This window comes from Parasteatoda tepidariorum, chromosome 2 (genome assembly GCF_982258835.1).
Source record: "Parasteatoda tepidariorum strain Cologne lab strain chromosome 2, Ptep-v5.0, whole genome shotgun sequence".
In the NCBI taxonomy this organism is placed as follows: domain Eukaryota; kingdom Metazoa; phylum Arthropoda; class Arachnida; order Araneae; family Theridiidae; genus Parasteatoda; species Parasteatoda tepidariorum.
This window is the reverse complement of record NC_141756.1, coordinates 92,087,329-92,101,165: the sequence shown is the minus strand read 5'-3', so window position 1 is coordinate 92,101,165 and position 13,837 is coordinate 92,087,329.

Genomic DNA, 13,837 nt, shown 5'->3' with positions numbered 1-13,837 from the left:
AGCGGAGCAACGATATCAAACCGTTACAGAGGTTTTAATGATAAGTGAATAGTCTAAAAAATAAGCTTGCCTTTTCTACAATATGGTTTAATGCTATTCCCCAATATATCTATGCCTACATACCTAAACATACACACACACACACACACCAAACATATACATATACATATACATATACATACATATATATATATATATATATATATATATATATATATATATATATATATATATATATATATATATATATATATATATATATATATATATAAACATAGCAATCTATACACATCTAGTCATACATACACATATGTATATATTCTATTATGTAATCAAGCATATGTTTTCCTTACTTTTCACATATTTACATTTGCAACATATTTCTTTCAATATATCAGGGTTTCAAAAGAAAACTGAAAGCGTCGATTGAAAAAAATTAATTACTAATGCGTAATTGAATGCTTGTTATTCTAGCGATTTCACAGAGTACACGAAATTATGTATATCAAATGTTACACAATACACTCTCTTCAATTGTACTGCTACAAATTTGAAAAAAAAAGCACTTTATGAAATAAAGAATAATACTGATTTTAAATTATCAAACACAATTTAAAATTACTAATAAATTTATAAGTTTGTAGTAAAATATTTACAAGCAATCATGTCGCAATCCCTTAGTCTCTATATAGATCTCTATATTAACTCCATTATAGATCGCACTGACAAATTTGGATTCGCACTCATAATTTCAAGTTTCTAAAATCAAATCTAATCGCTTCTTTTCCTTGATAAATTAGCACAAATAAGATAGCACAATTCAAACAATTCTTTAAAAACAGAATGCATAAAACTATTTTTTTTTAAAAAGCTTGTAAAAGTTACCGAATCGTAAATCCTTTATAGCTGTCTACGCATTCTTAAAAGCTGCTGGATATAAACATCATCAAAATTATCTGGCAGCCTGAGGCCGTTTACTGCCATTTTCCCATCCATCTAGAAGTTTAAGCTTTATGGTGATCCTTTCTGGTAACTGGACTGCAAATTGTAGTGTTGTAGCAAATTGTAGGAAAATTATATATTTTGTATTCTAGATACAAATGCTACTGGATATCACAATAAACAACATCAATTTATTGATTGATTAAACTTTGAAGACGCACTTAGCTGCTTATTTCTTTCATCGCAACAACGCTGCTATTTTAGGTCTGTCAGAGATCTGAATGGAGCTAGCTAGTTGAAATCTATCCGTATCCCTAGATGCAACTTTGTGTTGTACTTTTCCGATTTATGCATACTGTTCTTCAACTTTACAAACATTAAATACTCAAACTTGCATATGCAAGTGCAACAAGTCCCGCAGTGGACTGATCATTAAGACACGGTTTCCAGCAGATCAACGAAGTCAAGCATCACTGGCTGCGGTCAGTGTGCGGGTGGGTGACCGCTTGGATCAGTTTGCGTAGGGACCGAGGGTGTGCGCTATTGGTTCTCGTTAAACTGTTCTACCGTAAAGTGCTCGACTTCGCGTGCATGTCGTCAGGCTACCGAAGCGGGGTGCCATCCCCTCTGCAGAGGATCAAAATTGTGATGGCATGTCTTCATATCATCCACAGGGATGTTTCCCAGACCGTCGCCAATAGCCCATTGTGCAGCTCTAGTGTGACGTAAATGAACTACAACAACAACAACATCAACTTTACAAACATGACATTTTCAAACTTGCATATGCAAGTGCAACATCCATAAAAATTCGAAGTGGTGGAACGTCGTAAGTTCGTATCCTGATGTCACTGAATAGCATTGATTGCTTACAAGTAAAGAAGAAAAACATATTACAATATATTTAAAAAAATAAAAATTCTAACATTGATAGTTGCAGTTGATTTACGTCGCACTAGATCTTGCACAATGGGCTATTGGCGACGGTCTGGGAAACATCCCTGAGGATGATCCGAAGACATGCCGTCACAATTTTGATCTTCTGCAGAGGGGATGACACACTCGCTTAGGTAGCTTGATGACCTGCAGGCGAAGTCGAGAACTTTACGGTAGATCAGTTTAAAGAAGGCCCAATACAGTACACCCTCGGACCCTTCGCTGACTGCTCCAAGTGGTCACAAACCCGCACACTGACCGCAGTCAGTGATGCTTGACTTCGGTGATCTGCTGGGAACCGTGTCTTAACGATCAGTCCACTGCTGAACCTGTCTTTCTCTGAATTGTGCCATTGTCCTTCTACTTGACAAAGTTTTATAAGTCTTAATTGAGCACAAGAGCCTGAAAATATATGTTGTATCACTAAACCAATCATTAAATTCTCGCCTGATGCTTATTTGCAATTTTCCTCTCAAATTTGTGCCACCTGTTTTTAAATTTAACATTGGTAGAGTAACTCAGGGAAAAGATTTACAACAATTAGCTAATCACTATAGAAAACACAATCCTAAGTTGAGCTTAATCCTGATAACCCATCTCGCTGTTATATGTCATAAGTTTCACGGAATTATCATAATTTCAGCTCTGAGTCCTAAGTCAACCAGAATGACGATATAATTTTATCTAATAACAACGTTTATCTTTTAAAGTTTTCATTCATTAAATCAATTTCTGCTTTTATATTTTTCAATATATTTCTTGAATCAAAATGTGTTAATACAATTATTTTCTGTCGCAAAGATTGAAAGAGCAACACGGTACAAAGGTACTTTTAATATGAGAGAAGAGAAAGACCTATTATATTGCCTATCAGCAAGAAAAGTCGTAAAAAATAATATATATTGTGTGTCAGGAGAGAATATATACATTATCTCACGCAAAAAATGTCATAATATCAAGACTTCAGCATAAAAATGTTTTTATAGTATTCTGATATAGAAAAAAAACAGGTTATGATCGAATGTTAACGAAAATAACAATTTATATCTTTTTATACATTACTTTATTAAATTATGTTATAGACAAAGTATTATAATGAAATATATTTCATTTAATCTGACAGATAACTAATTTTTAATGAATCTCATAAACCTATCTTTAACCAATTAAAATATTGCTGTCACGGGTAAAAATTAGAAATACGATTGCAAAAACTAAAAATTGATTTAAACGAAGAAGAATTTTTATTAATAAGAATAAAATCTAATTGAAAGTACTATAAAGATTCGGTTGTGTGATTCACATCTCATATTTTATTTTGCCTGTTTCAGTTGAATATGATAAATTAAGTTGATCAGTGAATAGTGACAACAGACAGTAGCATTGCATATAGCGCCCCAAACGAGAAAAGATGAAACTAAGAATTCTCCAATAAAAAAAATTAACTCGCTTTTTCTCATTGCCTCTTCAAAAATACCCTTTCCTTTAATTTTACCCCTACAGGTATATTCGAGCTGTATCTCTTAAGGAGGTAAATCTGCGGGTGCATCCACGATCTTAAAGTACACCAGTGGTCTTCACTTTTTTTTTAAAGTGTTTATTTATTTATTTATACACTGTAAAAAAATTATTTAAAATATCACGAAACTTTCTTCGTTTATGACGAAACTCTTCCTAATTTATGCATCAAACGAAATTTTCGTCGAAATGACGAAAAAACTATTAGCATTTTTTCGGGGAAGCTGATTTCGTCAAAGTTAAAGAAATATTTCGTCGTTCTATTTTTAAATAAATAAGTAAAACTGACTAATATATCTAACATTTCTAACAATCACTTTATCGTGTACATCTTATAGGTTAGGTAAATCAACGTCACCTGAATAACACTAGAAGGTCAGATAGGTGATTAATTTACACCCATGCCCGAATCTGAATTCGAACCCGGGATCTTTCTGTTACTCCTTGACTACCATAAAGGCTGATCAGCTCATTTCGTAACTTTATTTTGGATCGTCTAGTCTTCATTCTAGTTTCGTCTCCTAGTCAACAATCTACCAGAATGCAACCTATGAGGTTTCGAGTTGAGGAAACATTTTCGTCATATATTTGAGAGTTTGCGTTTCATCACGATTCACGTGATTTCGTGGCGAAATGATTCTCAAAATTAACGAAATGCAGCTAAGGGATTGATGAATCATCCAAAGTGAGAGTTTTATTTTTAAGAATGTAACATCATGGAAATTTACCTACTTGCATCGTTAGTATCAGTTTTTGAATTGTGTGTCTAGTTCATTTCCCTCTAATACTTTAAATTTTTTTAACATCTACAGGTTTATGAGACTCTTTGTAAAATAATTCATCTTCATCATAGTCGGCCAGACAGCCCAATGAGGGCCAATACCTTTTTCTGAAGTATTCTCAATAATGACTTCAGCTTTATCTTTTATCTTCAGTTCTTTTCATTCAAGTCTCCGCCAAATTAGCCTATTTCAATCGCGGTCATTGTCAGCTTTTTTGTTCCAGTGGGTCTAAAAAGCAATATCTTTTTTTTGTACTGTCATCTCTCATTCGAATCACGTGGGTCTTCCAATTCATTCAATTTATTTTCATGTGTTAAATAATATCAGGTTGTTTATAAATCTTGTACCGATCGAAGTTAAATCTCCATCTCCAGTTATTGGTTTCATTTACGCCATACTCCGCAAAATCGTTCTCTCAAATATTGCGATACAATTTTCTTCTAGTTTTGTCTTGTTACGAAATCCTTTTTGTAAAATAATTATTAAGAATTTATGTGCATCTGCTTAAATTTCTTTTTTTTCTAATGGTAGGCACTGAACTTTTACGTCCTTCGCCTAGGAAGATGCCGCAAGTGTTACTCATTTAACATTACCCATTGGGCACCTGTGAACCTAAGTGACGGAGGCGAGAAACATTACCCATGCCACACTGCTACAGACCGTTTAGAAGGTTGGGCCTCATTCACACATCCCGCAATAGAGAACAACACAGAGAGAAACATCCATACCCTGAGCGGGATTCGAACCCACAGCCATTGGCTTCGCAGTCAGGCACGCTAGCCGCTCGATCGTCTGACCAGCCTTAAAAATCGTCTGCAATGAAATAAATTATGCAGACACCATGCATAATTACTGCCATAAATGTTATTTATTATGTGCTAATTAATAGCAAAATAAGTCTATGATTATTTTGTCTAAGAGAATTTTTAAACAATATTTAAAAAATTAAAAGAATTTTTTTTCAAGAATTTAAGTCTTCTTGATATAATTAGGTTGTTAAAATAAAATTCTTGATTTAGCAGGTAGCGCATTTTTAATTCCAACTTTTCTGTTTGAAGTTAATCTGTTATAAAATCAACAAGCTTTGTATTTAGTTTCTGAAAATAAGTAATAATAGCTTGTATTAAGACATTAACTTCAAAAATGTGGCTGAAAAAAAGAGGATTTAGCATCAGAAACAAAGCAAATGCGATGGCTGCGTGGAGATGATAAGAAATTTAATTAAATTCTTCTATGAAGGAAACAAAAGAATTTGATTTTGTGCGACATACTTCTTTATGTTTGGTGGGAAAAAAATTAAAAAAGAAAGAAATATGTATGGGTAAAATAAATGTATTTTTCTATTAAACGTGAAAAAAAAAGAAATAATTAAAATGTAAAAAAAAAAACAAATACTGTAATTTTACTGTACTGTAATTTTTACTCGAAATAAATAAACTCATTAGAACATAATTTAGCTTATTTTCTAATAAAATATTCTTCTTTATTTTCAAACTTAAATAAAAATTAAAATTTTGAGTTAGCGTACATATTTTGAGTAAATCGTGCGCTTATAATGATATGAAATTGAAAACATTCTACAGTTATTTTTTAGTGATAGCAAAGTTATTTTTCTTCATTTATTTTTAGTGGTAGCAACGTTATTTTTCTTCATTTATTTTTGTGGTAGCAAAGGTCATTTTTCTTCATTTATTTTTAGTGGTAGCAAAGTTATTTTTCTTCATTTATTTTTAGTGGTAGCAAAGTTTTTTTTCTTCATTTATTTTTAGTGGTAGCAAAGTTAATTTTCTTCATTTATTTTTAGTGGTAGCAAAATTATTTTTCTTCATTTATTTTTAGTCGTAGCAAAGTTATTTTTCCTCATTTATTTTTAGTGGTAGCAAAGTTAAATAGATAAAAAAATGAAAGCATGAAAGTAATGATTCCTTCGTTTTAGGTCTGATTAAATTATTTTCCCTTTTACAGTCTACTTGAAAAACTTTGGGGTCATTTTTTATTTCCAATATTTTTTTAAAGTTTTTTTTAACCTCTAAGTTAATTCGCGTCAGACAGATGTCTAAATTTCAGTTAAAGATAAATCTTGCTTGCCCCATTAAGAATTAGCATCAGGTATAGAGCTTAATTTAAAGTTTGAACACTCTATCTCGTCAGAAAATTATAGAAATTTCGATTGATGAATACTATTTTGCGATATAAACTCTTCTTGTTAGCAATCTGGAATAGAATAAATATTATAATATCTTTCGGAAAATAGTTCTAATTAAATTTATAACACGAGAACTAAACGGCAAAAAATGGGAATTTTGGTTGAGTTTTATTTCTTTTGGATAACTTTTTTAAAGCGGTGAGGAAGCGATTGAAATTCAAATTGTTATCAAAGCTCAAGAGGAAACTTAAAACCCATACGTTGTCGGAATTTCATTAGACCAAAATTTCCATTCGGGAATAAAATGAAAAAAAAAAATTATCTGATAACAGATATGAGGAAAATATTGGTACTTAAATTAGGTACTTGCAACTCGAGAAAAAGTGGAGCAAAAATGCCTAACCATGTGATTTAAATCATATTTAATTGTATACTTGTAAGCGACGTCACGCGTGTGTGTCGAATCTGATTGGCCTCTGAATCGACAAATGCTATGATGGACTTACGATGACGTCACTTACAGATATCCAATTGTCAGCCAGCACATAGCTTCATCAGAGTTAAGTATTCTAGATAACCACAAGTTGGTCAAAAAATTAAACTGTAAGATTCCAATCTACAACCTCAAACGCGAGTTAGCAAATCCGTTGTTAAAAAGAACATTTTCAGTAAGCTACAAAAATATTCGATGATAAAATTTTGCATGAAAATAGAGTTTTGTTTAACATTAAGCCAATGGATTAAAATTTTATAAATATACATTAAAATCCATCAAAAAAACTTTTTTCTAATTATTTAACAAACATTTCTGGAATATTGTAACATATTTTAAAAGTTTTCGTAGCGTTCATCTTTCAGCAATAATCAGTTTACGTTAAGTATTTAAAGTGGCTGCCATTTTCTATTCCGATGGTAGATTATCTATAAATATAACTTATGCCATGTAATCTGCAATTCATTAGTACCTAGATTCACAGCTCTTCGGATTAGTTAACATCCGTGCATTTTAAATCCTTTTCAGAATTTAAGGAATTGTAAATGAAGGAAATTTATAACTTTTGTAGTAAGCGGGTGATTAGCTAATTTTCCATTTCCTATTCCTAATTTACGGTGTCATTAATTAATGTACTTATCAAACAAAAAATATTGATTCACTTATGCCCGAGGCATTTAGTTTTCAAAAGTTTATTATAACTTTAGAACATTTAAGTAATAAAGTCGCGGGCTTTTTTTAATAACTTTGAGATAAAAGGAAAACAAAGAAAAAATTTAATACCCTATAAAAATTAAGAGTATTAAAATAAAGAGTTAGTACGCCTGTAAAAAAATGAGTGTTGTTAGTATGAGTGTAAAGTTGTTAATAAACGCTTTTGAACAATATTTTAAGGGGGCCTTTACAGAAAAAAAACTTTGTTTCGCGCAATGGGCAGTAAGCCTATAAAGGTTGGGAGCCTAAGATTTAGACCATGATATCAAGATTTCTTTCGAAAAATATAGTTTGAGTTTTCACCTATAGATAACGTCACACGGCTAAAAAACATAGGCAAAGGTATACATGACTACACGACATGGGTCTACATAATGCACGTAAAGTAAAATGTGTAAACAAATTATATAATCTGTAATTCTTTGAGTTCATAACGCGAATGATAGGGGGTGGCTCTTAACTGTTCAATTTGAATGTTCATGTCGGTCTCACAGAGATTCAACCGGTTCTATTACATAACAAGCTCTGTTTTGTAAATGTTTGAGAAAAGGGAAACCTCAATGCAAGCTTCAAACCCGGTTTTTGTTGATATTCAGAGAAATGTTGAAGCAGCATTATGGGAAAAATATTTACACTTTGACTTTAAGCACAGTTAACAGTTAATTTAGCTACGTCACGAAATAAAAATTTGATTTTAATTGTCCATTTTGAGTGTTTAGCTTTCTTATTGCAACGTAAAAGCGCTACCTGGTGTAAAATTTAGTATTTTTTTCAATTTAAACTTTAGCCTTAGGGTGTAAATAACATACGTTTAAATTTTCACTTGAATCTGTAACGTAGAACCGGAGCTACCGAGTACGGTCAGTTTAATTTTTACTCTGTATGCCAACATGAAGGTGCTAGACACCAGATGATCGGAGCAACATATATTTGAAGTTTCATTTGAATCCGTTCTGTAGAATTGGAACTAGGAGCCTCTGAGTACCATCAAATATAATTTTGACCACTATGTATTTTAACATGAAGGTGCTAGACACCAGATTATCGGAGCAACATATATTTGAAGTTTCATTTGAATCCGTTCTGTAGAACTGGAACTAGGAGCCTCTGAGTACCATCAAATATAATTTTGATCACTATGTATTTTAACATGAAGGTGCTAGACACCAGATTATCGGAGCAACATATATTTGAAGTTTCATTTGAATCCGTTCTGTAGAACTGGAACTAGGAGCCTCTGAGTACCATCAAATATAATTTTGACCACTATGTATTTTAACATGAAGGTGCTAGACACCAGATTATCGGAGCAACATATATTTGAAGTTTCATTTGAATCCGTTCTGTAGAACTGGAACTAGGAGCCTCTGAGTACCATCAAATATAATTTTGACCACTATGTATTTTAACATGAAGGTGCTAGACACCAGATGATCGGAGCAACATATATTTGAAGTTTCATTTGAATCCGTTCTGTAGAACTGGAACTAGGAGCCTCTGAGTACCATCAAATATAATTTTGACCACTATGTATTTTAACATGAAGTGCTAGATGCCAGATGATCTAAAGAGTGTATCTTTGAAATTTCAGTTGAATCCGTTCGGTAGAACTGGAACTAGGAGCCTCTGAGTACCATCAAACATAATTTTGACCACTATGTATTTTAACATGAAGGTGCTAGACACCAGATTATCGGAGCAACATATATTTGAAGTTTCATTTGAATCCGTTCTGTAGAACTGGAACTAGGAGCCTCTGAGTACCATCAAATATAATTTTGACGACTATGTATTTTAACATGAAGTGCTAGATGCCAGATGATCTAAAGAGTGTATCTTTGAAATTTCATTTGAATCCGTTCGGTAGAACTGGAACTAGGAGCCTCTGAGTACAATCAAATATAATTTTGACCACTATGTATTTTAACATGAAGGTGCTAGACACCAGATTATCGGAGCAACATATATTTGAAGTTTCATTTGAATCCGTTCTGTAGAACTGGAACTAGGAGCCTCTGAGTACCATCAAATATAATTTTGACCACTATGTATTTTAACATGAAGGTGCTAGACACCAGATGATCGGAGCAACATATATTTGAAGTTTCATTTGAATCCGTTCTGTAGAACTGGAACTAGGCGCCTCTGAGTACCATCAAATATAATTTTGACCACTATGTATTTTAACATGAAGTGCTAGATGCCAGATGATCTAAAGAGTGTATCTTTGAAATTTCATTTGAATCCGTTCGGTAGAACCGGAACTAGGAGCCTCTGAGTACCATCACATTTAATTTTGACCACTCTGTATTTTAACATGAAGTACTAAATGTCAGATTATCTAAATAATGTATATCTGAAGCATCAATGAAACTTGGAACTTCATTGAAAGCTTTGAGCTTCCTAGAACCGTTAGTTTAATTTTAATTACTTTTATCTTAGCGTGAGTTGCTTGAAAAAGTAGTACATGTTTACTTTTACTTATATTAAAATAAGGCACACCCTTTAAAAATCGCACAAAATAAAATATTTTTATATTCAGTTATAAGGAATTACAATTAATATTTTATAAGTTAAGGACATAGCTATCGTGTATTCAAAAATCAGCCATTTTTGAAAAAAAAACGATTAAGCAAAGACAAAAAGAGATTGAAATGTACTGTTTGCTGAGTTTAGCTTAGATATTTTCTTCTCTCTAAATTTCAAAATTTGCTTCAAGTATCGTCAACAGATGGCTCTGTCAAACACTATACAAGATTTTCAAATTAGCCATTAGTCGCTGCTTCAAGGTGTATTTTATATGGTCGAATATGCAGTAGAAAACAATGGCTCATATTTTTTTATTCAACTGCTTTATATGTAAACGAACTTCATAACTAACTTGAAATTCGGTGAGAAAATTCGTAGTTTTTCTAAGCAGAACACAGAAAATCATACATTTCTATCTTCTTCCATTTTTAATTCATTTTTTTTAAATGACCTCTAATTTTTAAAGTACCTGGTTTATTTCTGACAGACTAAACGAACGCAAATTATTTTGACTCGTCGGAGTCCAGATCTCATTATAATATCTCCTGTGATATCTCCATGAAAACAAGAATATCTCACTAATATCTTTGCAATTAATATTCTTAACTATCTATATATACAGAAAAACATTGCCTTATCACCAGCAAGGTAGAAAAGTTCATTTTCTCGTCTTTCCCTACTTAAAACTCCCGCAAACATATAAATGCATAGAAAACTCCGATACATCTAATAAATATGCATTTCTCGAAAAATCTTTTAGAAAAGATTATCAACAGCATATTTACCTAAGAAACTTTCTTGAACTGACTCAATCAGCCATTGCCTATGGGTTTCGAAAAGCCTTTTAAATAATTGACAGATTACATTAGGTACGATTGACTTTCTACTGAGTAAATTGTTTGCGTTAAATCAAAATGGAAGAGCTTGGTTTAAAAGTTTAGTTTTGTGAGTTGAAAGAATTTACTAATATCTTATTTTAGTAATGTATGAAGTAACTTATGAAAGAAATAATCTTCTTTATTTCTTTACGAACAAAACATATATGTATCGGAAATGAAAAGTAGTGTATTTGGAAACAAAAGACAGAGTTAAAAAATAAAATAAAAATTGCTCAATCCATGAAATATTTTAAGATAATGCATCGATTTTAGGATAAGTCAACCCTATGAATGAAAGATTCAAATATTTGCTGTTGTTCCCAGATTTTTTTTTTTTTTTTTGCAATGTCTCAAGAAATACATGAGATATTTCAAAGAGATAGACGATCTCAGTTGACATCGAGGTAAGAAAAACTACTTCAGTTTCAAGATTTAATTTAGAAATATAATGTATTTAAAACAGTCAACATATGCAATTTTTTACTTTATTTTACTATGAACAGCTAACCCAATTTTGAATTTCCGACTATCAGTGTTCAACTCCGTAGTCTTGGAACTCTTGGATAAAGCATTGGGAGGAATTTGTCTTCGTGGAGGATTTTTTAATGGAACTAACCCTCATTTGCTTTACATGGAGAGGAAAACCACGAAAACTTCCCATGGTTAGCCTGACTACAAAAAGGGACTCTAACACATGATCCGTCTACTACTCGGGATATTTTACGTCAGCTCTGTGGTCGGTGCGAATCAGCTTCGGAATTCGCATCAACCAGCCATGACTGGGATTCGAACCCGGTTCACCTCATTGAAAGGTGGGTTAACGAGTTTTTTAATGCAACAAAAGTATGAGTGAAGTGACTTAGGCCCAACGGTTCTATACGCCCAAAATTTTAGGTGCCCCACAGTTACGACTGCAATCCCGAACAGCATTTAAGACCAAGCAATCTCGGACTCAATTGGCACAAGGCCAAAGACGAGCAAAAGCTTCACATACCCACCGGCTGGCAGAGGAGATCAGGTAAGCATCGAGCTTCAAATCAAAATTCCGGCTGGCGGTGCCAAAATCGACTACAACACGGCCAAAAACAGGGGTGACAGCAGCGAACCCCAAGTGGCGTATGACAACATTTCCGGATATGAGTTTTTATGCAATTCCTGACAATGTACCCTAACTCCAAAAAAAGTCTGTCGTAACATTCATGTGACCCCCTATATAACGCATTTAAACTTGTACTTTTCTTTAAAAAAAACTCTAAAAATATTATTAAAAAAAAAGAAGAAGCTGTAGTTCGGGAGGAAACAGATTTCAGATTTGAAATCAGCAATACGATCAGTGTGATCAGTTAAATATCTCGTGTAAGAGAAAACAAAACAAAAAAATAGTTCCTCAGTAAAATTAACATTGTTAATTTTAATGATTTGAAAATTAACTCAAACAAAAACATAGTTTCCGATTAACTGAAACATTCTGTTTAGAATGATCTTATCATTAAGCAAAATAATAATAATAGAGTTTAATGACGTGTGAAAGGCTAAAATTCATTAAAACTATTAAAACTTATCAAACTTAATAAAAGTTTAGGAATTTGTTGAAATCACAAAAAAAACTCTCACCTTTTTTAGCTGTTGTATATTTTCACTTTAAAATGTAAAATAATCTATAGCACTAAATCAGCACTGGGTTACCAACCCAAAAAAATAAGACTTGACAATAACAGCTATCGAAATTGAAATCACAAAAAAAATCTATCATATTTTTAAGCTGTTGTATATTTCCGATGTAAAATAATCTATTGAACTAAAACTACACTGTGTTGCCAAGCCAATAAAATAAGACTTGTTAACAGTCTCCAATACAAAATAATACATTACATTACATTAATAATAACAGATAGTAATAAGACTTAACTATAACAGCTTTGGAAATTACAAGATAATCTATCCTCTTTAAGCTACTGTACATTTTTAACGTAAAATAATCTATTGGACTAAATTGGAAATAATAATTGGGGATAAAAATTTATATGAATTAAAGCCGAATGAAGATTTTCAAATCTTAGAATAATGCAAATCATTATGTTACACTATATCTGACACGCTCATTGGTCAAATTCTAATACATAACACAATTGTATTGCAGATCTAAGTGCAATATTATTTATTAAAATATGAATAGACAGATTCCATGGATTGACTTTCATGGTAAACGTTTTACATTTCATCCAAATGTGTGGAATGCTTAGAATGAGGAGCTGAGCTATAAATTAAAGCTGAGAATCTATGTATGGGATATTGGGTCGGGAACTATGAGATTTAATTCTAAGGTGCGAATTCACAATTATTGAATTTTAAAGCGGTCCTAATTACATGGGCACTTACTTGCATCGAGCTATAAAGTGAAAACGAATAAATGAAAATGAAAACGATTTTCAATTATCAACGAAAAATAAATATTATTTTAAATATTTAATTTTTGGACAATTTCTAGGCATATATATTTTGAATTTGACTATTTGTAATTTAATATTTCTTAGAGTACTATGTACCATATTTAATTTATTTACAAGAAAGATTAAAAATTTACTCAAAATCATTTGAAACCATTTTTTAAGCATTAATTATAATTGTTAATTTATTAGCCGTATTATAACGTTTCCTTTTTATAGTATTATTTCATAGTAATATTTATTTTTATTTTATAGTAAGTTATGACTCAAAACCAGGATTATTTTATTAAGTATAAGTACAAAAGTACAATATTACAAACATGACGATCGGTTTTTTTCCTCGAGTCCTAGATAATTTCAGTTTCTCTAATCACAGAAAATTATCATAAAATAACAATTATATTTCTCAATTTCTCTCTTAAAAGATGATGTAATCTTTGATCTAATTAGAC